This window comes from Ambystoma mexicanum, chromosome 3q (assembly GCF_040938575.1).
Source record: "Ambystoma mexicanum isolate Mex_15411 chromosome 3q, UKY_AmexF1_1, whole genome shotgun sequence".
Classification (NCBI taxonomy): Eukaryota; Metazoa; Chordata; class Amphibia; order Caudata; family Ambystomatidae; genus Ambystoma; species Ambystoma mexicanum.
Genome location: NC_090926.1, coordinates 628,469,002 through 628,493,411, shown reverse-complemented (window position 1 = coordinate 628,493,411; position 24,410 = coordinate 628,469,002).

Here is a 24,410-nt window from a genome sequence, read left to right as displayed (position 1 = left end):
TACCTCATATCACACCCCACGCTTACTCTCTCCTTACACCACCACCCAACTAGAACACAGAGATACTATGACACCATTTGGTATAACTGTGCTCATATCAACATCTGACGCCGCTCACTCCACATCACTCTATTGTAATCACTGCTGGTCTCGCACCCCCAGCCAGGCGTTCTCCTCAGGCCTTACGCTGCCACTCTCGGTCTGGATAATTCCCGCCAGATTCGAACACATACTCCTGACCTCTCAGCCACCACACCTACCGCTATGAAGCAGCTTCCACAGGAATTTTCGCACAAGCTGCACACATACCAGATGCGCACTCGCACCTTTTGGATCCTCTCTCCTCCCTCTACTGACAAGAACTTCGGATCCAAAGGGCGTTCAACCTACCAGCGCCTTCAGACCATACCAATGGTATATAAGGCACTATATAAGTGCAAAATAACATAACATAACATACTATATATATATTACAGGGCCTGCGGTAGTGGCCCTGTAGTTATGGTTAAGTTGCTCAACCCATTGGAAAAGCACTTTTTAGGCAGCTTGTAACTTTGCCCCCACCCCGGCCTCCCCACCCCCCAAGGACGAATCCTCACAAAACTTTGCAAAAATTGTATCCTGCAACGTTTAGTGAGGTTTAGTGCAGGGGGGGCAAAGTTATCGGGGCAAACCAAAATGTGTGCTTTTTCCAATAAACTCAATGGAAAAAAAATGTGCTCCCAGCTAGAGCCCAAACCGATGGACGGATTTTCACCAAATTTGTGGCAGGCGTGGCGACGTGGTTCCGAAAGCGTGCTTTTGTAAATTTGGTGTAAATTGATCCAATAGTTTATTTTTAAAAAGGGCAAAAAGTAGGTAAAACAAATTTGTGATATCTGGGTTCGGTCCACAGAATAATTTCCCTGTTTGGTCCGCGGGCGGGCATCTGATTGCTCTAGAGGGCAACGTGATGTCCGCGCACATCGGACGCACCCAGTGATTGGTCAATAAAAAGCATCAGATTTTTGGAAACGCCCACCATGTTGGATTTGCAGATAGCGGCCGGTGTCTGGGGACAGCGTGGTAAAAACATATAAAAAAAACAACATTGCACTTGTCAAAATAATGAAGCAATCTCTGGTGAGGTGAGGCGTTATGAGGATAGGATGGGATATGGCCTTAAAAAGGCAAAAAACAGGTGGTTTTTCAACTCTGATGTTCGGGGACAGTCCTGTGATAGACAGTCATCTATGCCTATTTCTGCTTTACAGGGTTGGTCAAAAGCAGTTTTTGGGTAGCTTATAAATTTGGTGCCACTCAATGAAACTGCATACAATGTTGAAATTGTATTCTAGACCTGTCTCTGAATCCTTATGCAAAGTGTGGTGCTGTTTTGCCAAGAGAGAACTAAATTAGTGGGGTCCCTTAATATTTTAAAGGCTTATAAATGTGGTGCCATTTGACGATTCTGCAAAAAAGTTTGCAAAAAAGATTTTAGACCTAGATATGAATGTTTTTTCAAAGGTCTGTGGGATCTTTTCAAGAGCGGGCAAAATTAGAGAGGTGTCTCAACATTTTTAGATGGGTTACAACTTTGTTGCCATTCGACGAGTGTGGACAAACCTCTTCAGAAAGATTATAGACCGAGCCTTAAATGCTTGTGCACAGTCAGAATGGATTCTGTCAAGTGGTGGCTAAGTTATATGACTATTGTATGTACGTACTTTTGGAAACTTTAAAAAAAATAAAACATAGGCAGATTTGCAGCCAACTCATGCAAGGAGCATTGGCAAAGCATGGTTTTGCAAATGTGTCTGTGTTTTAAAAAATAGTGGTATACCTTTGGTGACTAAGGTATAGCCTGTGGCCATGGGCAGTGGCCAAAAGCCATGACCTGCATAATCTGGCTATTGGTCATGACCACGAGGTAAAAGCAATGGGGTCAAAGTGGGAATGGCCACCAGGGACCGGCAATGATGTAAAGTTTTTCGAAATTGGGATATATTTGAATGGGAAAAGAATTCTGCTTGTGGGTACAGGTTGAAGTGCTGGAAGGGATTGCAGCAAATATGCACAAGGAGGTTCAGCAAGAACTTTAAAGTACGTTTTTTTCAAATATGCCCTGCGCTTTATTTTTTGGAAAGTGTGAAAATGTAAGTACACAACATAGTGATATAACATTGCTGTCTGCGCAATGGGCCTGTCCATCAGCAAGGAAAATGTGTACTGTAATTTGCTTATTGGGGCATGCCTGCATGGCCGAATTGGTAGGTTTGAATTGGAAAAGATATTCTGCTCGCGGTTGCAGCCTGAAGTGGTGGACTAGGTAACAACAAACTTGGCGCAACATGCTTTAGCAAGGACCTGAAGGCATATTTTTGGAAATATATCTTGTGTTTTATTTTTCCAAATTGTAAGAATGTAAGAATGCAAGTAGAAAAACTAGTGACATGCATTTGGTGTCTGGATAGTGTTCCTGGCCCTCGCCAAACACAAATGTGTACTCTGATTTGGTTATTGTGGAATGCACATTGGCCATAGCCCATGCCCCATGGATTTGGAGACTGGCCATAGCTGTAATACATGAGCACTGGCCATTGGTTACATTATTAGGGTATATGAGCTAGGATGCAGGGTAGGCACAGTTAATAATAGGGGTGGTTTGGTTTGGATGGGATCATGGCTGAGCCTTATGCCATAGAAAATTGAACGATGATTTTCATCCCCAGCATGAGCTGCTGATAAGGACAGACATAAGTATGTATTGCAAAAAATATGTTTCTTAAAAGAGGTTTATATTTCTTTCATATATATGAAAAGGGGAATTATCAATAACAGTGATGTAACATCTTGAAACATTTTCACTTATAAAAACCCATTAAATTGACAGAAAAAACATTGTTAAAGGGATGTTATGGTTAAGATGCATCCCAGAGTTAGGACCTCTCTGCCCCATTAGATAGCCAGTGGCGTCCCACCTTGGCATTCCTTGGCATTTCCTTCCTGGGTTATTATGAGTACTTGCCCATCTGTACTGCACCTTCTCTCACTGCAAAATGCATATGTGTGCCATTCTGCCAGCAAATCCACATTTGTTAAACACTGATTTGCGGGCAGAATGGCGCATAAATCCCGATTTTTTGGGCACAATAAATCCATGAATTTCCCCGTTTGTGTCAAAGCAGAGCTGAGGCCGGTGGATGGGGATCCGTGGTGAACAGTGAATCACCCGAGACATTGGATATGTGAAAATCCTGAGAACATTGTGTTGAAGTGGATCTGAGCCTGGCGGAGTGGGATTCAAGGTGAATAGTCAATCCCATAAGAAAACTGTATTTGTGAAATACAAAAAGGAAAGGAACTTTATTGGTTGTTTGTTGCATTGGGCGCTCTGAAAGAAGAGACTTTAATTGGCAAAGAGTCTTTTGCATAGAATGCCATGATGTTGAAGTTTTGAACTGCACCCTCATGCTAGAGGAGCCAGAGATTGTGCTAAATTCAAATGTTCCGCCTAGTCCTGTGCTGAGAACGTGGGGAAGGGAAGCCAACAGCTTGAATATCCTGACATATAATTTCTTTACCACTTTTATTTTGCATAACATTGTTTCCCACACTATTTGTATTTAGAGGTAAGGATTGGCAATAGGTTTATTAGTATATTCCTTTTATTTTGACAAGACTCCACTTGGACTGCGTTATTATAATTTGATGGTAGTAGCTAGCTCCCATCTTTAGATTTAGAATTAGATAGGCGTTTTTTCAAACCCAATTGAAGTTCAATAACCACCCTAGAACTGTGGTTACTTGTGTCTGTCTTATTGCTGAGACCATGCCTTCCTTACACAAAGTTCATGGAAACATGACGTAATCAGAAGTTGCTAAGAGAAGCAGGGTCTGAAAGGGTAAGGGGTAGACTGCTGCTTAAGGATTCAGAGAAAATCTCAAATCGGTCCCACACATTCAGCAAGTGCAACACGTAATATAGGTTTTGTTCATGTTCATAAAACTAACACATACAAGGTCATAACCCTGGTTGTGGCGTTGCCCCGTGAGGGTGTGCGCACGCGGCGGCGTGACGTTGCACGTCGCCGCGTGCGGCTTAAATAAACGGGGCGTTCCCGGCCGCGGGAGAGTGACCGGGGAGCCCGAAGCATACAGCTGTGTCCTGTGTGAGGTCTGTAGGCGGAGGGGCTCACGGGCACGCATGGGGGCACCTAGAGACCCCCAACAGTGGCGACGAGTGTTGCTGGACGCCCGGGCCCGGCGGTGAGAGCCATCCAGGATAATTTTTCCACAAGTCGGAACATCCGCGGATGTTTCGTCTCACACTGTGGCCGCGGACCATACACGCGGCTGGCGGCCATTTTGCACACGTGGTTGCGGAACTTCCAGGAGCTCCGGTTTGGAGTCGGAAGGTGATCCGAGCCAAATTTTTGGATATGCTGACTGCGGGCAGCCTAACCTGCAGGCCCATGCCTGGGTTTTGATGTTTTGACCACTTTTGGGTCTCTGACATCGTGTAGTAGCTGGGAGACGGACTGAGGTGGCTGGGCCTTCTCAGCCCACTCCACTTTCCAAGCTCAATTTTTGGAACCTCCGGTTCAGGAAAACTTCTTTAACCCCTTCATCATCACGAGGAAGGTGGCAGTGTGGGGAGAGGTCCAAATTGCGGCCCTCAGATCTGGAACGAGGGTGCCTGTGCGTTTGGGCCTATGAGTGATATCGACGCCCTGGAGGGTGCGGCTGCCACGACCTCGGAGGATTCACAGGACGAAGGATTGGCAGATCTATTTCGGCAGAATCCCCCACAGCCACCCCCACCTGTTGCAACATCTGGACTGCCAAGGCCTGCGGTAGGTGCCGCTGCTCAACCACCCCATCTGGCCATGGCCCAGGCCAGGGCGCAAGCGGCCCTGCAGCCCATTCCGGAATTCGACACGGCGGGTCCCCCATCCAGCCTGGGCCCCCGGTGGAGAAGATGGATCGGACGCCTGGACATGTACTTCCGGGCCGCCCAGGTAACTGACAATGATAGTATGGTGGCTACGATGTTGTATTCAGCCGGAGCCGCCGTCCAGGAGATATTCGAATCACTGACTCCGGCAGACAATTCCTACGACCAAGCCAAAGCCGCTCTCCTCGCACACTTCATTCCCCTTGCCAATGTGGATTATGAGAGATTTGTTATGCTGTCGGCCAGGCAAAAGGAGGATGAGACTCTCGACACCTTCTATGGTCGCCTGCGCCGCCTCTCCCAAGGGTGTGCGTGGGGGGATGCGGAGGACATGATGCGGACCATGCTAATCCAGGCGTGTTCATCGGGCAAACTGAGGCGGCAGGTCCTGAGAGAGCCTGGCCTTACCCTACCCCGCATTCTAGAACTGGGGCGGTGTCATGAGGTGGCCGAGGCCCGGGCCAACAAAATGGAAGCTGGATCCCGCGCCGCGCGGCCTGAAGAGGTGTGCGCCGTCTGGCCGGGCGGCAGAGGGGTGCGAAGGCCTGGTGGAGCTCCCAGAGACAGAGCAGGAAAACCCGTGAAGTCATGCCAAAAGTGCGGCTATGACCTCCCCCACTCGTCTGAGTGTATGGCAATAGGGAAGATCTGTGGACGCTGCGGGATACCCGACCATTTCTCGAGGGTGTGTAGAGCGACTCTACCTGTGCTGATTCCGAGAGGACAACCCCGGCTGTGGACTCCTCGCCAGAATCGCCCGCCCAACGTAGCTCAGGTGGAGCAGGCGGAAGAGGATGCGCCGGCGGAGGAAGCGGAGGAGGAAGACGAGGAAAATATTTTCTTCGTCTCCAGCATGGAAGTCCTAAAAGGGAAAAGCAGGAGACAGCCGAGATGCGTCGTGAAGGTGAACTGCTCGCCGGTCCCGGTGCTGGTCGACACTGGGGCATCAGTCAACGTAATGGCGAGAGCACATCATGCCGCGCTCAAACCACCACCGAGTCTGGCGACGCCGAGAGCCCGCATCTTTGCATTTGGGGGGCGGGAGCCCTTGCCTCTGGACGGAGCGTTCGTTGCAAAGGTGGAGCATGACGGGTCCATGATCAAGGCCCGCTTCTACGTGACTCCAGTGAGCAGCAACACCCTGTTGAGTTGTGCGGCAGCGGAGGCTCTTGGCATCGTGAGTTTCGCATACTCAGTTTACCTAGAGGACATAAACGACCTGCTGGACAAGTATGCTGCCATCTTTAAGGGGATTGGGAGAATGAATGGTGACCCGGTGAGGCTCCACATTGATGAGTCGGTGCAGCCGGTGGCTCTGAAACATAGGAGGATCCCTTTTCATCTAAGGGACCAGGTTGACAAGGAACTAGACAACCTGGTGAACCTGGACATAATCGAGAGGGTGGAGGGTCCAACACCCTGGGTGTCCCCCATCGTAGTGGCGAGGAAACCGAAACAGCCGGAATCTGTCCGGATCTGTGTGGACATGAGGTTGCCCAACAAGGCCATCAGGAGAGAACGACACCTGACCCCGACCATCGATGATATAATTGCAGAAGTGCAGGGGGCCAGGTTCTTCTCCAAACTGGACCTACGAGCCGGATACCATCAAGTTGTCCTCCACCCAGAGTCCCGTTACATCACGACATTCACTACTCACAAGGGGCTCTATCGATATAAGCAGCTGAGCTTCGGAGTATCATCAGCAGCCGAAGTGTTTCAAAACATAATTCGAGGCGCCCTCGCAGATCTGGAGGGCGTCCTCAACATTAGTGACGATATTCTAGTCTTTGCCAAGACTGAGCTGGACCATCTGAAACGTCTTGCCAAGACCCTCGAGAGGCTGCAGTCGCTGGGGCTCACCCTCCATAAGGACAAATGCGAATTCCTCCGACCGACCATTGAGTTCTTTGGGTTCATATTCAAGGAGGGCGGCGTATCGCCGGACCCGAGGAAGGTCTGTGACATCAAGACGGCGCGACCGCCTGAGTCGGCATCGGAGGTGCGAAGTTTCCTGGGTATGGTGACATACTGCGGGCACTTCATCCGGAACCTGGCCTCGAGGTCGGAGCCGCTCAGGGCCCTGACAAAGAAGGATACAGCCTGGCAGTGGGGCCCGTTGAAGCAGTCGGCGTTCGAAGACATCAAGGGTGCCCTGACAGCAGATGACACAGTGGCTTTCTTTGACCCGGCCCTTGAGTCTGAAATTGTGGTGGACGCGAGCCCGTTCGGTCTGGGAGCGGTGCTCACTCAAGTGGGCCGAGATGGAGGAATCAGACCAGTGGCCTACGCCAGAAAGGCCTCTCTGAAACCGAACAGAGATATTCCCAGATAGAACGCGAAGCCCTGGCCGTCCTGTGGGGCTGCCGGCACTTTCGTCTGTATGTGCTGGGAAGACCTGTGACGGTGGTGACGGACCATAAGCCGCTGATCCCGATAATGGCTGGATCATCATCGAAGCCACCGGCCAGAATCGAGAGGTGGATGCTTGCCCTTTTGGAATATGGCGTCACCCTGATCTACCGGCCGGGTGCCAACAATGCGGCTGACTATCTATCCCGGCACCCGGAAGGTGGTCGAGAATCAGTGCAAGACTCCTGCGCAGAGGAAGCCGACGACCACATCAGAATGGTGGTAGAGGGTGCCACTCCCAACGCAATGCCGCTACCCGAACTGGAGGCTGCCGCGGCCAACGACGAATGTTTCCGAATATTGAGGAGCTCCATGCGGTCGGGATCCTGGAAGTCCGTGCTGGAGCTGGTGGCGGGGCGCACTCAAGAGGCCAAAGTGACCCTCGAGCAACTCTGGAAAGTAAAGGATGAGCTGTCCTTCTCGGAGTCAGGCCTTCTGCTGCGGGGCGATCGCCTGGTGGTGCCGGGGTCCAAAGTCAATGAGGTCATCAATCTGGCACACCAGGGACACCAAGGAGCCGCCAAGACGAAGGCGAGACTGAGGCTGAAGGTGTGGTTTCCCGAGCTAGAGAGGAAGGTGGACGATTTCGTGGCGGCCTGCGTGTGGTGCCAGGCGGCCTCCCCGGTCCAGCGGGAACCTGAGATCGAGGTAATGCCATGAGGGACCCGACCATGGGAGATCGTACATGCGGACTTTGGATCCACAGCTGTGGGCACCCACTTCCTGGCCATTGTCGATGAATACTCCCGATACCCCGAGGTAGAGTTCGTGGAGTCAGTGGCGTTCGAGCACGTGGTGGGAGCAGTGGAGAAGATCTTTGCCACCCATGGGTTTCCAGTAACCCTATGCTCGGACAATGGGTCCCCATTCCAGAGCGCCCGGTTCTCGGAGTTCCTGGAGTGCTGCGGAGTGACACACAGGAAGGTGTCCCCGCTGTGGCCCCGGGCGAACGGGGACGCAGAGCGGCTGATGAGAACACTCAATAAGACGTTCCGGATAGCCCAAGGGCAGGGCCAGCCCCTACAGCGGGCGCTATACCAATTCCTGAGGGTCTACCGCACCACCCCACACGCCTCGACGGGGGTTGCCCCGGCGGAAGTCTTATTCCGACGGTGCCCCCGAGGCCTCCTGCCGGAGGTACAAGAAAAGGAGCCTGGTGTGATAGACAACCAACGGGTGGACGCGGAGCGACAGACAAGGACACATCAAGAAAATGTCAGGCGGGGTCTTCGTCCGCAGCGGCTGGAACCGGGGGACGAAGTACTGATCCGGAACCGGCATCCCCATGGCAAGCTCTCGCTCCCGTATGAACCGGAGCCACTGGATGTGGTTGCAGTAAAAGGGTCAATGGTGACGGCCTCGGATGGGAAATCGGCCGTCACTCGGAATGTGAGTTTCTTTAAGAAGCTGGGTGACTCTCGAGCCGAACTCCCGCCGGATCCGGATGAGACGGACCTCCCGGATGAAGACACCCCCCGGGGGGAAATCTTGGGGTCGCCAGATCGAGGGACTCGAACGATGGGAAGTCCTGCGGTGGAGGTAGGTGGGAGGTACCCCCAGAGGGCTGGGCGAGGGAAACCTGCCTACCTCGGTGACTATGTGCTGGGGCCGATTGACTGTGTTCCGAAGTGAGGGGATTCGGGCGGTTGACATTAAAGGGGCATGGGCTCTGAGTTTTTCAATTGTTATTTCGTGTGCAGTGCAATATTTAGAAGTGTGTGTTATTGTTGTTCCTCCCGGAAAAAGGAGGAGTGTGGCGTTGCCCCGTGAGGGTGTGCGCACGCGGCGGCGTGACGTTGCACGTCGCCGCGTGCGGCTTAAATAAACGGGGCGTTCCCGGCCGCGGGAGAGCGACCAGGGAGCCCGAAGCATACAGCTGTGTCCTGTGTGAGGTCTGTAGGTGGAGGGGCTCACGGGCACGCATGGGGGCACCTAGAGACCCCCAACACTGGTGAGGACAAAGCTACATGCAGAGACATGTAGAGGACAAAGTCAGTTAGACAGAAAATACACATTGCCCCCTGTAGGAAAATATCCTTCCAAGAATGGAGACACACGCAATGGAAAGTCAGTTTCTAGCTCAGGTAGAAATCAATATACAAAGGTCCAAGCTCATAGCTCAACAGAAAAGATGTAATGAAGTTTTAGCATCGATAAGGACCCATCAATGAATTACAGGACTGATTTCAGTTGCCATATTACACGTTCATATATAAAAAAAAAACACACATAGACTTGACAAGTGTTCTGTCCAGAGCAACAGGCTTAGGGGCACATCACATGAGGCCATGCACATGAGCCATGAGAAAGAAAGATAAATTACATGTTTCCATTCAGAAGTTGCAATAACATGATGCCAGTTGATGCAGTTCAAAGGATCAGAATGGTAAAATGGTGCCAACGTTCAATTCCCATGAGAACAGGATGTGAACGCTACAATTGTTGCCAACTGTTCACACCCCACAATTTCATTGATCAACAATGATTGAAGTGGCCCATACCAGCCTGGCCACAGGAACTCCTCAAATCTAATGCCAAGGATTGAATGCAACAATATTGAACATTGACCTGAGAAACAAGATGGTACCACCGTCAAGGAATTTTTAGGAGGTAAATAATAAAAACGGTCAGGAGGGATAGGATGGGCCAATAGGGCGAGGCAGTGTATAGATTTACCTACAGAGCAACCATGTACGACCAATCCGCTAATGACATTGTCAAAGCATTCTGAAACATTGTTTATGATGATGCTTCACTCTCTACTATGAGACACTACCATTTTGTATTGATGTTTGAATATTTTTTTTTTTCAATTGTCCCAGTCCCTGGTTGCATAGTAATAATAATTTAGCATTTATATAGCGCTACATACACTCAGGCATCTGATTGCTGCTTATTATTACCCACGGTGTGTGGAGCTCATTTATCAACCTCAGAAGGATGAAAGGCTAAGTTTTAGCTTGCTGGGATTTAATCCTGTGTCAGCAGGCTCTGCACAAATGTCAAAGCAAGCGCTCTACTCACTGTGCTATCGGACCAGTATACAGTAAACATTTTGTTTTTCTTGCCCCTGTGCACTTTATTGGCTTATTGAATTATTTGTATTATTAAGTTTTGGGGTCTTACCCAGTTCGATTGAGAAGGGAAGGGGTGGGAGTAGTTTAGACAGAGATCCTCTTTACATCTCGAGGAAGGTTCCACCCTGCTGTTTCTCTCTGCCTCTTTTAATTTCCTTCCTGTCCCCTCAACATCCTGTAGCACAGAGCACATTGTATGTGATGTCAGAAGGAAAAGTCCCCTAAAGCAGGCTAATTTTATTCCAATCATCTGGTGCATTTGCCTATAAAAGAAGGGGTCTCCACTCTTTCTTTGATACAGCTGTATACACACACTTAAGAAAGAATTAATTGGACGTTGGTTGGGAGAGTTGATCTGAGTGGCGAAGGCAGAGGTGAGCACTTTCCCATTAACATCCCCTGGGACCATTGGGGCTTAAATGTTGCTGGGACAAGATCTGGCGGCAACAATGTTACTCAGGATCTCACTGTGCTGAAGGACCCCTGCAATTGTGTGCCAGCCTCCACCATGTCTGGGACCCTGAGAACAAGGAATAATCTGCTCCTTGAATCCCTGGATTGGGATTCACAGCATCCATATAGCCACAACAACCAGGAACCCTGTTTTCATTTCCTTTAACTGGTTGAACTGCTTTCCACAACTCACTTTGAGAGACAATAGGTAATGTTTTTCACAACCTCTTGTGAACAGCCCTCTACAAAAACACTTGTTTGACAATATACTATGTTCACAGTGTCACTTGCTTCCCCAGGTCCATTCGTGGTTATCCCTTTTGTATATGATTAATACTCATTAAATTCTCATATACTACACAAATTTATATCAAAAATAATTATTTGTTTTTATAACATATCCTCAATAAAATAATTTTTTATCACATCTACAATATAACTGGTTGCAGGATGAAGCATTGGAGGTCTTCACATATGCATCGACCCCATAGAGCTTCTGTTCCCACAGACAGTAGGAAACCATTCATTCATGAACAGTGCTCTTGAAATGGAACATGTGTGTGACAGATTGAATGACTTTTAGTGCATAATGGGAAGGGGTATGCCTAAATGCCCAATTTTCACCAGCCTCACTCGCGATAGGGTAACAATTGTATATCGAGACATAGGGCCTCATGACAAGGTTGGTGGTTCGGTAATAACGATACCAGTAAGGGAATACCGGCATCATTTACTGGACCAGTATATTACAACTGGCAATGCTGGTGCTACCGGCATCTCCAGGGACCCGTTGTGACCGGGTAGCACCAGCCCAGAATGGGCTCAGGCATGCAGTAGCCGTGGCAGTAACAACGGCATGCTGTAAGCAAGTGCACATTATGAGGTACACGGATATGCACTTACCGGCATCCAGATGCCAGTATGAACTGGTACCATGATGACGTCAACACCGGCATTGCGGAGAAGCCGTTAATAGCAATTTGCTGTGTCCAGACCTGCCACAGGTGCACACAATCAGCACAAGTGGAGGCAATGGAGTGTGGCCCAGCACAACAGGAGAACACCCACACATCACACCCCTTCCAAGTCCAAAATGATACCACTAGCAGTTGCTATACAGGAGCTGGAGGACATGCCTGCACTGCTACTCCTAGAGTAGGCAGTAAACCAGGGAATGCAGAGGAGGCACAGGATGAGAAAGAGGGTGAGAATGGGCCCGCCCTTACCACCAGTGCACGCAGTGGTACAACACAGGCAGCCACCAATCCTTCGCATAAGGGCCAGTCCATTTGACTTAACCCCTGCACCGATCCACACCCTGTACCGCCTGGACAGAGACACCATCACCACCATAGTGCACCTCATTCATGATGATCTGGTCAGTCTGATCAACATCCGCACTGCCATCCCTCTGCTGCTGAAGGTAGTGTCTGTGCTCCACTTCCTGGCCACAGGCACCTACCAGCACACAGTGGGTCAGTTGCATGGCATCTAACAAACCATGTTTTTCCCGTATGCTGAACCAGGTGCTGGATGCACTCCTGAACCATGCAAGGGCACACATATCCGTACCATGGACTGCAGAGGAGGTGAATAGCACCAAAATTGCATTCTATGCATTGGCAGGCATGCCAAATGTCATTGGTGTCCTCAACTGCATCCATATGGAGCTGGTAGTCCGGCATGCTGTGGACATAGGGTACCGCAACCGTAAGCTATACCACTCCTTCAATGTCGAGATGGTGTGTGATGCAAGCAAGATAATCACGCATTGCTGTGCTAGATTCCCTGGATCCACACATGATGCAATGGTGCTGCGGAACTCCACGCTTCCCTGCTACATGGAACGACACGCTGCACAACGTGCCTGGCTGCTGGGGTAGTCTGGCCACCGGCCATGGAGTTAGTTGTCGGGGGGACCACAGGCATATGCAACCTGTCAGCTTCCTGGGTCATGGGGTGCTGTTGGGGGGGGGGCACAGGCATATGCAAACTGTCAGCTTCCTGGGTCGTGGGTGGTGTTGTTGGGGTGGGGACCACAGGAATATGCAACCTGTCAGCTTCCTGGGCCATGGGGGATGTTGTTAGGGGGGGCACAGGCATATGCTACCTGTCTGCTGTCTAGGCCATGGGAGTGTTGTTCAGGTGTTGTTCGGGGTATGGACACCGTCCTGGGTGCTAAATGATTTCAACAGAATGCATGAGACTGACAATGGATGCATATGTGCCATGGCTGCACAGCAATGTGTAAATGTCAGCAACAAACACAGCATCCACCCGTGCACATGCACATGGTACATCATCAGACCGGAGCCACAGGTACCACAGTGCACCATTATGCTGTCACAAAACAAAATTCACATGAGCGCTGCAAAGCACATCCCTACACTGGCGGATCATACCACCAATTCAATTGTGCCGACATGAATTCAAATGGACGACATGAGCATGGCATCATCAAGTAGTCGAAAGCATGATGGGCAAACCTACATGTAAGTGATTGCACAAGTTCTGCATAGCTCACTGTCAGGCAGTTTATAAAATATTGTTATTATATATTCTTGTGACATTACACTCTTATACTATCATTATACTCTGAGAGGTGCATAAAAGCCCCATAGAAAAAGTGTCTCCCTGATCATTCACTGCATAAACACATGAGAAATGAGGATACCCTCACGGGGAGTTCCCATATCACCCCAGGCATGTAGGATAACCACATGTGGGTCTGCATATCACAGATACCTGCAGTTATGCTTAGGGAGACAGTGACATCTATCTATTGTAAGTTCAGTGAAATTGCTCACACCTGAGTGCCGATTTGCCATTCCATCTTAAGTGACGTAGGCATCTATAGGGTCAAGGTGTGGCTGTCAACCGGACAATTTTCATGGAAACTAAAGTTTACAAACGAAAACACTTGTACTTTATTTCTGTATCCAATCCTTTGTTATGGTGTTAGTTTTAATTTGGGGCGGTCAGAATGTATACTTTTCTATGCTGCTCAGCGGTTGGTTTATGGTAATATGTGCTTTGGGAAATGTTATTAGCTTGTTTCTATTGATGTATGGATCCTCAGATGTTGTCTCGCAGAGATTTACTCATTTTGTGTGCAAAACAGCCACCATGAAACCCGGATAAAAAAAAAAAAATATGAAGTCGCTATTTTTGCGCCTTAAAAAGTGTTCCTTTTGCAAAGCAGTTTAAATGCTCAGCATTTCTCTCCCGAGTGTGGAGTAAAGCTGACATCACGTATTCCTTTCAGGACCATGAAAATGCATCATTCCCTGACAATAGAATTACTTAAAGATAAGCTTGGAAAAAGAGATAGCACTAATTAGTGTGCAGATGCACAGCCCAGTTAGCTAGAACAGTGATAAGAGGAAATGTGACAGATGAACATTGGTCTGTGAATAATGAGCAAGCATTTAAAACATCAGTCCCTTAATTGCTTTAAAAATAATTATGTTGGAAAGACGAACACAAATCTGCACACCTCTTTCACTCCCCCCTTTGCATATTTAAGACAGTATTGTTATAACTTTAACATAAACATCTCAGTTACCTAGGTTTTATATCATTACCAAGTACTTTCTAAACACCCTCATATCTGTGTATGTTTTGAAGTGATCCCTTACAACATTCTGATGTCACGGTTACCCTGATTTGCATCACGCCCTGCATGCCACAGCCTAGCCTACAGTCAAAAGCCTTCTAAATGACCACCTTGGGACATGGCAGGGATTGTGGTAGAGAATAGTGCTGGACCCAACATAGGGCTCTCGAGAGTGCTGAATCTATGTGCTTAGTGCTTACTATCGGGCTGCAATTGTGGTGGGTCCACCTCCAGAGCATCTGGAAATGAATGCTTATTAAGCCTCCATGTATGATAAACATCTCTTGTTAGTAATTCTTACATTTAAATTATGGCTTTGTAGGCACAGTCTGTCAAGGCGACAGATGTAAGTTACGGGTACAATTATTCAAAGATAGAAGATTAAATTCCAAGTCGCGTCTAGTCTGTGTTGTGGATAAAAAAACCAATTAAACCACCGGTATAGGTTATATGATTCAAAAGACTCAGATAAAAGACAGTGGCAAATCCAGTTGTGCAAATAGACAGTTTTAATTGGTCTGATTGCCCTTCTGTGACGACACTTGTTGCGGTTATATCCACTAGCCTTTTTCAAGTCAGGGCCTTAAGTATTACAATGATCAAATACAGTCACCAATAGACAGTGAGAGGGTAGAAAGAGGGGAGGAGGGACAAGTGCGATTGATTAGGACATTTTTTGACACAAAAAATCACACATGTACATACATGTCATTCGTGACAATATGGTGGTAATAATAATTATTTTTTCTACCCTCTCACTGTCTATTGGTGACTGTATAATATCATTGTAATACTTAAGGCCCTGACTTGAAAAAGGCTAGTGGATATAGCCGAAACACGTGTCAGAACCTGATTTGAGATAACAAACTTGAAATTATGCAGCGATAAGGCCCTGACTTGAAAAAGGCTAGTGGATATAGCCGAAACACGTGTCGTCACAGAAGGGCAATCAGACCAATTAAAACTGTCTATTTGCACAACTGGATTTGGCGCTGTCTTTTATCTGAGTCTTTTGAATCATATAATCTCTTGTTAGTAATCTCTTCCTTATGGTATTGCATCTCTAAACCAACAAGTATTTGCACTTATTTTGTATTATATACTCATGAAATGAAACACACTGAGATTCTCTCACTATCCTCATCCAAATGTATTTCCATACATTCATATAAAATGTTAACAATAAAGTAGTTGAGTAGATACTCATCCTATTCTTCTTCTAATCACTTCTAAAACGTTGTTACGAAACAATCAGCAGTGAATGTGGGTATGCATGTGTGTGTGTGTGTGTGCGTCTGTGTGTGTGCGTGTAGTGATTGTGGCACAGTCAAACTTAAAATCATACTCATGATAGTGGTTTTGTCTGGATTAGTGAGCTGGGGATAGCTGAAGTTATTCATACCGAACCCTGAAAAACCCATGAAATGGAAAGCATTAAAAAACTCTGTCAAATGTCCATGAGCCTCATTACGAGGTTTGGCTAAAACCCGCAGGTAGCTACCACTGATACCGCTGCCTGACATCCCAGTACTTCCGGGATATCACAAGTGGGAGCGGTATGGTAAATCCCCATTCCCATGGAGTCCAAAAGGACTCCATGGGTATTGGGACACTAAAACACCAGCACCATTGTTAGCAGTGCCAGTGCTTCAGTGGAAAACATGCCAGTAGGGGCCTGAACTCCCGGCAGGTCAGGCCTGCCAGTAGTTCAGTGCCCCTATACTTATAGTTTGGCAGTCCGGAAAGAGTGCTTGTATGTTGCTACCTGCACCTTTATTTCTGGACCGCCAAACTTGTAATGAGGCCCATTCTAAGGGCAGTTAAATAGGAATAAACTAAAAGCAATCTGATGGCATGGGTTAAGGAACTGTCGGTAAAGCATTTTAAACCCACATCCAAGGACTCCTCTTGCCGTCATGGTGTCTCTTAACTGTGAAACTATGGAAAAGAAGAATATATGTTGCAAAAAAAGGATAAGGTGGATTATTTCTGCCAGATAAATAATGAAACTGTTAAAAAAATTGGAATTTTTGAAAAACTGTCAAAGTACCAAATGTTGTCCCCATAAGCAGTTCATTGTCTTGATGTAAAGATCCAGGTACAATGCTGTCAAGGGGGGCACACGTATCAGTTGAGCAAGTAACGTGGTGATGACGAGGGTGGTGTGGTGGGTGACATCAGGGGTCGAGATGTCATTAAACACGGTGCTGCTTGCATAAAGTGACACCTGTTGCAGAAAGGTGCAGAGGAGTGCTGTATGTACCATGGCAGAGCATGGACAGAGATAATTTAATGTATAGGTTGCCATCCCGCGAATGAGGAGCAGTCAAATGGAAATATATTCTTGAGAAAGAAGCAGCCGGGGTTACCCTGGTGATTGGCAACATAAGACCTTATTCACTGCCATAGTGGGTGAAAGTGGGGACAGAAAATGAGAGCAGGCAGGATATTGAGTAGTAACATACAAGGTGGTGCAATCTTTAACAACTGCCATGTGCACCGGTGAAAAGTATTAAGGAATATGTTACCAGATATATTAGACATGGGGGCCATTTTGGCCTGCAAAATTAAACCAGATGCGTACCTTACAGAATACATGCAACATATACAGGAGATATGAACACTAGAGATGTGACAATCAGGAGATGTGAACATACCACTATTTTATCACATACTGGTCCAATGACTCCCCTCAGATGTGCAGACATCCCTAGAAAAGGTGGTTGGAATTGAGATGAAGGGACGGCCAGAAACACAGACCACCAAAGTACATTTCTGTAAGAAGAAACAGGAATATGAGAAGGACACAGCAGAAAATGCAATTAAGGCAGGGGCAAAATTGGTGGAAAAGAAACAAGCAAAAATATCCATGGAAGGGGCTGTACTTACCAACATTGTCCCAGGACAGCTCAAAATTGTCCCTGTAGAGCAAGTGGGGTTCAATGTGGGGGGTGTGTGCCACATTGAGGAGTGTATCCGCACCAAGGGGGTTCCATCAGCAGGAGGATATCCCCAACAGGGAGTGTATCACCAAAAGGGCTATTATCAGCAAGCACGGTATTACCCACAGATGGGATTTTACCAACAGGGCAGAGGATACCCACAGAGAGGGAGGAGGTTTGAATATGGTGGAGTGGAACCGAGATTTGGAAGACCTTTTTTATATATGGGCAGAGGGGACACTTTGCACAAATGTGTCCACACAGACAACAGCAGCAGTATGACCAAGTGGGGCCACTAGTATATGTTCAACCCATGCAGCCACAAATGCAACAAATGCAGCCACATGGGCAGCCTATATAATCACAGATGCAGCCACTTCAAGCACAAATGCAACAATCACAGGTGCAGGTGATCATCACACAGGCAATGCAAACTGTAGGGCACACAGTTGCCCTGACACCACAGGTAAACACACAGAGTAGGCAACAGTACCAAAGAATGCCTTACAGGCCCGAGCACACATATACATGCACAGGGACAGCATATTGATAGCCCAGAACACAGTAACACATTATACAGGAGTGACAGTCTGGGAGTTAACCCATTTTGATTTTCAGGATGAGGCTCAAATGCTCAATAGGCCAGCCAACAGAAGACACATGTGTGCCAAATCCTTTCAGTAATTGAAGACCCTGATGACCCTGATGAGGAACCTGAGGTAGAACCCGAGGTAGCAATGAAGATTGGACAAAATGATTTCTCATTTTTGGTTGACACGGGAGCCACCAAATACTGCATTAAGGGAGGTGTTTTTCCCCTGTTGGACAAAGTATGGAAACACAGGAATTTTCAGGGGCCATTATAATGGTCACCATCATGGAAGATTTACCACTCACAGTAGGCACACAGCCAACAGTAGTGTCCCTATTGTATTCAAAAGAAACTGATTCACACCCGGTATCTTTCATGAGCGGGTCGCTGCCATCATACAAGCATTTTGCGCACACATAACTTTAAATGGATTACCACACCACACAGAGGTATTCCTTTATGGGGTACAAGTATTGGTAGGGTGGGTGCCCAGAATTAAAGACTAGATATTCTTGTTGGCCACAGAATTCTTGTTCAGACCAGCAGTGCACAAAGATAGAGTATCAGGAACAAAACTCACATTTTATTTAGAAGCAACACTCATGAGGAAGAACATGGTAATCTGGTGTGAGGTAGATGAAGATGGTACAGAGTGGCTCACAGTCCTCTGTATTGATCCAACATTAAGACTAACTGACTTGACTGATGAACAGCTGTTCTCAGAGGACAAAGAAGAATGCATTCCAAATCAGGTAGACACAGAGGAGAGGCAGGTCCCCCAAAGGATGCAGATAGTGAGCAAGGCATCAACTCAATTATGGGAAGATTTGAAAACAGTACCAGAGGTTCTATGAAACAGTGCCCCCCTTGAAGTAGGGTTGTTGAAGGGAATAGGGACGGTCCACATAAAAGTGAAGGAAGGGGCACTGTTGCCCTGGGTTAAACAGCAGCCATTATCATGTGAAGCAGACAAAGCTAAAGATGACATACTCCTCACACAATGGTGAGATGGCATAATAAAAACACCAGAATACCCATGTAACATGGCCATCTACCCTGTCAAGAAATCAAAAGGTGGGGCCAGGAGAATCATTTAAGATCTCCACTTCTTGAACAATGTAGTGGAGGCAGAGTTTCCACTTGTACAAAACCCAGCCACAATATTATGTAATATACCTATGTGACATGCTTCACAGTCATTCTTCTCCATCCCATTACATCAAGAGTCACAGTATCTGACCGCGTTCACTTATCACAAGGTTCCAACATACTCATTTGCTCAAGGGTATTACGAGTCACCTAATGTGTCCAACAGGGAGATCCAGATGGACCTAAGCAACTTGCAAATGTCTAGCACAGTCATCTAGTATGTGGATGACGTCCTGGTCTGCAGCACAATGGAGGACCATTGACGCAAAGATTCAATTACACTTCAGACCAGGTAGACACAGAGAAATTGCAGTACTGCCAAAAAGAAGTAGTATACCTAGAACAGATTATACCAGTAGATGGCAGGAAGATCACTCTGAAGAGAAAAAAGCGATACACAGCACACGACAGTGACGCACGATTAAGCAGTTGCAGCAGTTCTTAGGCCTATGCAATTATTGCAGGGCCTGTGTCTTTGATTTTTCCACATTTATTAAGCCCCTCCTTCAGAGATTAAAAGAAGCACAGAAGACAAAAGGCCCCATAAAATGGATATCTGAAATTAAAGAGTCATTTGCCGAATTGAAGGATGCGTTAGCACATGCACCAATTTAAGTAACCCCAAACTATAAACTATAAAGAACATTATTTTGGTTTTCAAATTCTGATGGCAGAGTGAGGATGGCTTTTCCTCACTCAAAAGAAGCCACAGGGACACAAGCTCCTGGCCTACTGCACAAGCCTCCTAGACCCAGCAATGCAAAGCCACTTCCCATGCTAACACTTCCCGTGCTGCAGCGGCATTTGCCATCGAGAAATCAGCAACAATAACAAGGGTATGCACAGTCATGTTCTATGTGGAGCATTTTGCTTTTTGCGATACTAGAAAAATCAAAGTCCACTTTGACAACCCGGAGAGCGTCAGGGTAATGATTTCCAATCCAGCAATTGAGGTAGTGTGTTGTCGGGTTGTCAAGCCAGCGACAATGATTGCACAATTGGTGGTGTAGGGGGGTATGTGCATGACTGTGCCTCATACATGGTCAGAATGGGGGGCGACTCCCAGGTACACAAAGTTCTCATAGAAGAAGGATAAATGCTCTTTGTTGATGAGTCATCAACTATAGATTCAAGCATGGGTTGTCCTCATATGGGTGTGGCAGTGATTCGTTATCACGATGGAGAATTTCAGGTATAGGCTCAGATGAGGTTGCCACTACACTATTCAGCACAGGCAGCTGTACTGACAGCCCTTATAATGGCTGTGAATTTGTTGGAGGGGCATGCAGTCAAAATGTTTTCAGATTCAGCCTGTGTCACATCCACGGTGCATTCAGGATTTGCCCTCTGGGAAAGGAGAGGGTTCTGGAGGAGTGACAGCTCCCCTGTACAACATGCAGAGTTATTGTCATGGTTAATATTGGTACTGCCCCCCCAGCAGAACTGGCAATAATAAAATGTGCGGCCCATACCTTTGGCACAGATTTAATGTCACAATTCAATGATGGGGCTGAGCAAACGAAGTAGCATATTTGTCATTACTCACAAATCAGTACATGCCTTCGATATTTGATCAAGCACTTTTGATGGCATTGTTGTAAAGGCAGCACCCTACACTCACAGAGCCATTTAACACATTGCCCATTGTGCAAGTGATTGAGTTGCAGTTGGGTGAACCCCAACAGGGACAGGTGAAAAAGAGGGGCTGCACCCTGTCACTTACAGAGACCTGGGGCCTCATTACGAGGTTGGAGGTAGTCATGGAGCAATTAGCTCCATGGCAGCCTCCAAAACCCTACCGACTCCTCCCTGGTGAATGGAGCAATTACCAGTCCATTCCAAGGTTGGTGGGACCGGTAATTCCCCATTCACCAGGGCCCTTCCCCATTCCCATTTGAGCCCCCATAGGGGTACCGTTATTAGCTCCAGAGTCCCTTTGCGGGTCCCATCCTTAACGCCTGGAAAAACCAGGCGTTAAGGGAGGACCCGCAAAGGGAACTCGTAGTAGGGCGGTAAGGGATTACCGGCGCCGGTGCCCTTACCGGTGCTGGTAATCCCTTACCACCCACCTCGTAATGAGGCCCCTGGTGTGGAGAGAGAACAGTACAGAGAAGCTGGTTATGCCAGAGAGGCTGCTCCAAACAGCCCGGGATCAAATGCATTTCCCAGCACATGTGCCAAACGAGAATGTAACTGCAGCGATTAACGAACAATGGTTTGTGCCTAATTTACAAGAACTGGTAACTGAGTTTGTAAATAATTGTGTAACGTACCAGAAATGCACACTAGTGCACACTTTTTATACTATTAAAGCAACATGACCATGCCAGGAGGGGCCCTTCTGACATTTGCATATTGAATATGTCGATATGCAGGATTGATGTAGCACTTATAGCGTCATGGCGTTCCCATTTGCATGTTGGCTTGAGGCTGTCCCATGTGTTCATAATGATGCAAAATCAGCCGCCAAATGTTTGGTCTGTGAAATATTCCTGAGGGGGTATGTAATGTATTAAGGTACGACAATGGGCAACACTTTGTCAATTATCTTTTTAAGGAGGTAATGTCCTTACTCGACATCAAGCAGAAACTGTTTTCTGCATACAATTCCTAAACCTATGGACATATTGAGAACATCAATGGCCTGCTTAAAGAGCGCCTTGCCAAGCTGTCAGCGACACTTGGCAAGAATTGGGTCAATTGTCTTCCGCTCACTTTATTTTACTACACATCTCCCCTGGCATGGATCATCATTTCTCTACATACAAAATTGTTACTGGCAGGAGATTGCATGCACCTCTCACTCCTGTGTGCACAGTTCTGGACACTAACAGCTATGCCCAACTCCTTGGAGATGAATTTAAAATGTATTTAAGTGAGCTCACAACATCTCTACAGGCCTGGCGTAAAACACAGATCCTCCAACTGCACAAGAAGTACAGAACATTCACAGCGCACCCTGGTGAAAAGATACTCATCAGGAATTTCACAAGATCTTGTAAAGAACCCCATTTCACCTGACCCTTCACTGTGCTGCACCCCGGCATCCATAAAGGTAGCATAGAGGCCCCCATGGATCCATCTTCAGACGTCTGCCAGGACAAGACCAGTGCTCCCCTCATAGGAGGAGAGAAGGGCCAATTAAGGGAAGTATAAAACAACCGTCCATAACATTCTTCTCTTTCCTACACCAGTATAGCAAACCTGTGAGTGCACCTAAGAGTTGTGCCAAGTGAAGGGGGCAAGAGGAAGAAGGGCACTGTATGAGCTATGTTCAGATAAGAATGTTTACACGCCTTGGTTATAGTTTCAGCCAATGGTCATCTGTTCCTTAAGAATGATATGACCAAGCATTTTTATGTTCATGACATCAAATGGTCAATATGGCAGATTTTCAGATTCATGATCTCTGTTATATATTACAATGAAAATGACTGACCTGCCCTTCTTACAATTTACAAAGATAAGATGACATGAGAAATATAAAACTGTTTCTCTTATAGTGTGAAAACGATAGTTTCTCAATAACCTGACAACGATGATTAAATTACTTCAATATGTTTTTGAATGATCGTTCGTTTTCCATAATAAACTGAGAATAGCCAATAACATTCAGCGTTCACTCATTTTGGCATATGTAGGTAATACAAGTTACCATTGAACCCTATTGCAGTGCTACATAACCTGTGAGGTTTGCATACATTTTTTTTTTTTTTCATTTTAAATCTATTGAGCTTTTCTGGCTTTAAGTCAGCACACGCCATGCTTACAAAGAAGAGATGTGAACGAAAATAGTTTTGAATGCACACATTGAATATACATCTCCCTATGGGTTTCTCCAAACCCGGTCAAAGTCAATAGTCAATATATTATCTTGCCTTGCAAGAGGAAGAAGGGCACTTTATGAGCTATGTTCAGATAAGAATGTTTACACAGCTTGGTTATAGTTTCAGCCAATGGTCATCTGTTCCTTAAGAATGACATCACCACGCATGTTCATGACATCAAATTGTCAATATGGCAGATTTTCAGATTCATGATCTCTTTTATATATTACAATGAAAATGACTGACCTGCCCTTCTTACAATTTACAAAGAGAAGATGAACATGAGAAATAGCCAAGTAAGATGTTCAAACCACAGCTATATTTATGCAGTTTGGACAAGTGGTCAGGATCTAAGGATCATGACCAATATGCAAGATTTACGATTATGTCTGTCTCATTTCTCACTTTCTCCCATGTTCCCAGCTCTTAATCATTAACCAATATAGCTCTCCAGTCTTGCTGATGCAGTATTCCTGTTATGTCATAACAATTTATATAGTGCGACCGTGGCCCGAAGGCATCCTGGCACTAATCAGATAGCCCCCGATCACAGAGAGGTGCGACAACCGGTGAACAGACAGGGAGGAAAAAGAAAGAAAAGGGCATAGTTACTGGTTGAACAAGAAGGTTTTTCAGGCCTTTCAGAAGTGGAGCTGGTCCTCAATCTCCCGCAAAGGCGTCAGGAGGGAATTCCATAACAGTGGAGCCACCATTGAAAAGAAGGCTCACCCCCAAACTTTAAATTTGCAAAAGTCTGGACCATGGAGCAAGGCTTGGCCAGTGGAGTGCAGATTCCTAAACGGATAATAATGCTTGATCTTCTGCCTTGAAACCAGCTCTGATGCTATGAAAACCCTGAAGAACCAGACAAAGCATTTTAAATGTAATCATGCCAGCAAATGGGAGCCTGTGCACCTTCTAGAGCACCTTTGTGGTTCCAGCATATTTCGCCAATCCCATCACCAGCAGGTCGGCTGCTTTCTGCACAACCTGCAGATGGTGGAGAAGAGTTTTGGGGTGAGCAAAAAGGGTTGCATTACAATAGTCCAGGTTCCCCATGACAAAGGTGGAAAACACCAAGCCATGGAGACCAAAGAGCACAAAAGGGATGATCTTCCTCAGGTGCTTGAGCATGAAATGGGCAGCACTGCATCTCGCCTTAATTTGAGTGGCAGCCAAAAGGGAGACAACAATGGTAATGTCTGAGTTCTTTACAGTAAAGACCGGGGTGGGAAGTGGGTCCAAGGCAGGTGGCCAGAAGGCTGTCGACCAGGTAGATCCCTCTAAGGAGTCAGCTCCCAATACCATCACTTCTGTCTTGTCTGCATTGAATTTGAGCCAATTTCTGTGCATCTAAATGTCAATGTTAGACAAGCATTTTTTTTTTTTAAATGGGTAAATGCTGT